This window comes from Musa acuminata, unplaced genomic scaffold (assembly GCF_036884655.1).
Source record: "Musa acuminata AAA Group cultivar baxijiao unplaced genomic scaffold, Cavendish_Baxijiao_AAA HiC_scaffold_62, whole genome shotgun sequence".
Lineage (NCBI taxonomy): Eukaryota > Viridiplantae > Streptophyta > Magnoliopsida > Zingiberales > Musaceae > Musa > Musa acuminata.
The window spans coordinates 117,501-122,500 of NW_027020343.1; the positions used below are offsets into that span (position 1 = coordinate 117,501).

General features: G+C 40.6%; 2 long non-coding RNA genes across 2 annotated transcripts in view; both read right to left on the minus strand.

Moving 5' to 3' along the window:
- LOC135654377 (uncharacterized) overlaps positions 1–1,689 on the minus strand; it is a 4,111-nt gene extending 2,422 nt beyond the window's left edge. The window contains exon 1 of the long non-coding RNA XR_010502953.1: positions 392–1,689. This is a non-coding gene — a long non-coding RNA (uncharacterized LOC135654377). The remainder of the gene's footprint in view (positions 1–391) is intronic.
- A 1,718-nt stretch (positions 1,690–3,407) lies between these two features.
- LOC135654378 (uncharacterized) overlaps positions 3,408–5,000 on the minus strand; it is a 3,613-nt gene continuing 2,020 nt past the window's right edge. Inside the window, exon 2 of the long non-coding RNA XR_010502954.1 lies at positions 3,408–3,785. This is a non-coding gene — a long non-coding RNA (uncharacterized LOC135654378). The remainder of the gene's footprint in view (positions 3,786–5,000) is intronic.

The window sequence follows — 5,000 nt, forward strand, 5'->3', positions numbered from 1 at the left end:
CCAAATCTTTCAATCCATATATCAAGGAAAGGTCTACGAGTCTAGTTTCCAATGAAATCAGTTTTGAACCAATCAGAGTTTCCACAAAGACTTATAGGCAGCTCGGTATCAAAAGGTCAGAATCTCAGAAGTTGCACAGATTCGAATCGTTACGTCTAAACAGGAGATATATCAAATGCAAGGCTAGAACAATTCAAAGTTCCTCATATTCAAAGCAAATGTAGAGATAAAAATGGCAATGAGGAACGATCAGGATACTTGCAAGAGAAAAGATTAGAAAGCTTGCAATAGAAAAGGTTAGAACACTTGCAATAAGACATATCAGAGCAATTATAGGAGAAACGATCAGAGAACTTGCAATAGAAAGGATCGAAACAAGTGGGAAACTTGCCTTTCAAATATTTTGATCTGAATATCCAAGGAAGGTGCCAATCCAATCTTTCTACTTTTCCTCCGTGTCCTCTCTCTGTTTCGTTTTGTGCTCCCGTTTTCTTCCTTTCTTCGCAACTACACCACGTGTCGAACATCGAGGCACAGTCACCTGCTCTCTCTTACTCTCATTCCTTCTTTTTCTTTCCCAAACACAGCTGCCACAGCCGCCGTCGCTGCCGCTGCCACAATCGCAGCCACGACCGCAACTGCGGTCACAACCGCAGCCCCCTTCCACTGCACTATTTCCTTCTTCCCTTCTCTCGTTCCTACTCTTTCTCTTTCCCAAAAGCAGCTACTGCAGCTACTGCAGCCACCACCGCTGCCGCAGCTACCGCAGCCAACGTCGCAGCCGCAGCCGGAGTCGCAGCCACGGCCGCAGCCACCACACTCGCAGCCTCTTCTTCCTCCCCTGCTCATCTTCCTCTCCTTCTTCTCTTCCAACTGCAGCTGCCATCGCCGCAGCCGTAGCCCCTTCTCTTCTTCCTTTCTCTTCTTCTTTCCCTGCCACAGCTGCAGCTGCCACAACCGCAGCCGCAGCTACTTTCTTCCCTTCTCCTCTTCCTTTTCCTTCCTTTCTTCTTCTTCTCTTCTTCTCCTTCCTCCCCTTCTTCTCCCCGACGTCACCCACACCCTCTCCTCTGTTTCGTCTGCAGGAAACAGAGGTATCACAACCTCTTCCCCTGCTTCCTCTTCCTCTTCTCTTCCTCTTCTTCTTCTTCTCCTCTTCGAACGCCCCACACATCTCCTCTGTTTCCACCTGCAGGAAACAGAGGTGCTGCAGCCCTAGCTGCTGCCACCTCTCGCTCCTCTCCCTCTTCCCTCTCTTTTCCCTCTTCTTCTCCTCTTCCCTTTTCCTCCCCAACCCCACACACCTCCTCGCTGCAGCCTTGCCGCAGCTATCCTCTTCTCTTCTTCTTCTTCTTCTTCTTCTCTTCTCCCTCTTCTTCCTCTCTTCTTCTCCCCACGCCCCACAGCTTCTCGCTGCAGCCCTCGCTGCAGCCACCTCCTCTTCTTCTTGTCCTCACGCCCCACCGCTCTCTCTGTTTCTGGAAGAAACAGAGTGCGTGGGAGGCGGTGGGATAATACCGAATTTTCGGTTTTCCCCTTTTTTTTCTTTTTTGCAACTTAGCAGTTTAGTCCTTGTAATTTCTATATTTACATATAGGTCCTCCAATTTACATATAAATCTTTATTAATAATTTTTAAAAGCGAGGGATATTACACTCTCCCCCCCTTAAAAGAAAATTTAGTCCTCTAAATTGATCATAGCTCAATCGATGAAAGATGAGGATTATGATATCTTTATTTCCTCCTCCTGCTCTCAAATAATTTCATCAATACAATATAATGACATAATTATCCAAGAGTGACCGAAATATTCTCCTCCTTGATCCTCAATAAATGGTAACCCGACCTTCAATCAATTTCTAAAAATACTTGCGCACCCTACAGTTAATCAAACAAGTCGTTACTCCAGAAAATACTCATTTTTGATGGTCACCTAATTCAACTGTCTGTAATCATTACAAAGCCTCAATGTTCCATACATCTTTTTAACTAACACCGGAGCACCCCATGATGAAATATTAAGCCAAATAAAATCCTCATTTAATAATCCTTGTAGTTGCTTTTCCAATTCCACTTACTCAAATGATATCTTTCTGTAGAGAGGCTTAGATATTGGGATTGTCCAAAGGACCAAATCAAAAGCAAGATCACATTTGGAGATAATCCAAGCAAGTCATCCTGGGATACATTAGGCAAAGAGATAAATCATGTCCCAATACTCTCAAAATAAAAGATCGGCTGATCAAATATACAAAAAGTGATCATTGGTTATATACCAATCCATACTGGTATGATAAGAAGATAGCCAATCCATACCAAGTATAATATCATAACTCCAAATCTCTAGGAGAACTAAATCAGCAAAAGTTCAAGTTCTCCAATAAAAATCAGACAAGAGGACCAGATTCAAGTTCGTTATCAAAGAATCTCTAATGATCGTATTTACATATAGCACATAATGTAGTGGTCTAGGTTGAATACCCAAGTGATAGGCAAAATATTCCGAATCAAATCATAGATGAGACCCATGGTCAAACAAATATTTGCATTCTTTCATAAACATGCATAATACCTTCGACCACTAATTCAGAAGTCTTAGAATCATATTCAGTGATAGCATACACTCTGACATGGGCTGATGATTTAGGAGGCAGTGACTCTTTCTTCTTGTTCAAAGGGCAAACTTTTATCTTATGATCTAACTTTCTACAAGCAAAATAGACTCCAATCACCCGAAAACACAAACTTGTTTCATAATTTAACTTGTAATTCACACATGATTAAGTCTTTGGTGGTGACTTTCCTTTTCAAATCCAAATGTCTTGACCCTCTTGTCATTACTTTCTGATTCATTTCCAATCATATTCTTATTGGTAAACTTGTTCTTGTCATTCTTGCCATTGATCTTCAAAAATTCTTTTCATTGTTGCCATCAATAATAAGTCTTTACTTCCAATATAACGTGGCAAAAGAAATCTTTCGAGTATCAAAACAATTTTGTACATCATATATCTTCTCCGTTTGCATCATTCATTTTTCTACCACCAATGAAATTAGGTCCACCAAGCTTCCGCTGCGCCACTCTGATTGAATATCCCCAATCAATCCTTTCATTCCTCTTAATTAATCAGAAACAATTGAAATAGGAGGACCAAATGTCCTCATCATCCCAGATTCCTAAAATACATCAAAGAAAATTTCTACCAATCACTATAGTTCACTAGACCTCAATATATTTTGCATGTCAACATATCAAATATTTCAGTAATCCTCAAACAATGCTCTGATACCACCTCTGTCACGCCCCTCAAAATATCCATGATTTTTAAAACAATTTTCATCACGGACCAATCCAGGATCCAAACTAACGTTTGAGGACACTGAAAAACATTCTATTCATATTTACATCCATAAAACCTGTGCAGTTTAAAATCATATATCACATCACTCGATAATTCACATTTATGGCAACCCAAGCCAACTTGACAAACATGAACAACATTTATAAATCCACAAGCTAAATAAATTATACAATCAGAACTCCAACTATTCACCACAAGTTCATATCACCATAAATTAGACTTAACATTCTGAAATTCCAAATAAGAGAGATCTCCTAACACTTGGACACAGTATATCCATTTCGGTTCATCGACAACATTTCATTATATACAAGACATACTTATACAACAATATCGTAATAACCAACCAGACTTGCCCATTATTCTGAATAGCTATCCACTGCCTCAGCCCAAATCAAACATCTCGAAGAGTGACAAGCTGACCTGAAAGATTTATATAACAACGGAGTGAGCCAAAAACGGCTCAGCAAGTGACAAAGCATATTCAGAACAAAAGGAACGGTTTCAAACGAGTAAGGTATCATAATGCAAGGCAGAATACAAGAATTCTCAAGGATACCATCTCAATAGATACCAAATCATACGTATCATGTCATTCAAAACATATTTGATCCATAAGGAATGGGGCATAGAGTAATTGGAACATATCAATGGCAGATAGGACATTTCAGAACATATCAGTTCATAGCAAATGGAGCACAGAGTAATTGGAACAAATCAATGGCAGATAGGACATTTCAGAACATATCAGTTCATAGCAAATGGAGCACAAAGTGATTGGAGCATATCAATGGCAGATAGGACATTTCAGAACATATCAGTTCATAGCAAATGGAGCACAGAGTAATTGGAACAAATCCATGGCAGATAGGACATTTCAGAACATATCAGTTCATAGCAAATGGAGCACAAAGTGATTGGAGCATATCAATGGCAGATAGAATGTTCCAGAACACATCAACGATCTATGGAACATTACGAAGCAAACTCAATAGTGAATGAAGCATTTCAGAGCATATCAAACTCATATGTCGTACAGAAGCTCAAACGTCGTCCTTGACGTTGCAATCATATCATACTTATCCAGAGCACGAACAGAAATAACTCACCAAAACTCTGGATGTCACATCAAACATATAGAGGGTGTAGTGGGATCTCAGTCAGAATGTGATTCATCCATTTCTGAATGACCACCTGACAAAAGTCTCCCACGTCTGGGAGCTCCATCCACCCACGTCTAGGTGAAGTCAGAGGGGGCCGGCAGAGCATCGCAGGCTCTATGCATAACTCCCTTTACCATTTCTGGCAAAGGTTCACAACTCCCTTTACCATTTCTGGCAAAGGTTCACAACTCCCTTTACCATTTCTGGCAAAGGTTCACAACTCCCTTTACCATTTCTGGCAAAGGTTCACAACTCCCTTTACCATTTCTGGCAAAGGTTCACAATATCCCACACACCAGAGTACAAGAAGGCAGTTTCAACAATAAGCAGCATATAACGGAAGCACACGCGGAACAACCAAACGTACATGTGCCTTTTCAAAACAATGATGCAAGGAACAAATCTCTCACAAAAGTATTCAGTTTTGGAATGAAATGAAGGCAAGAGTATACAGGGATTCAAAGCATTCATACTG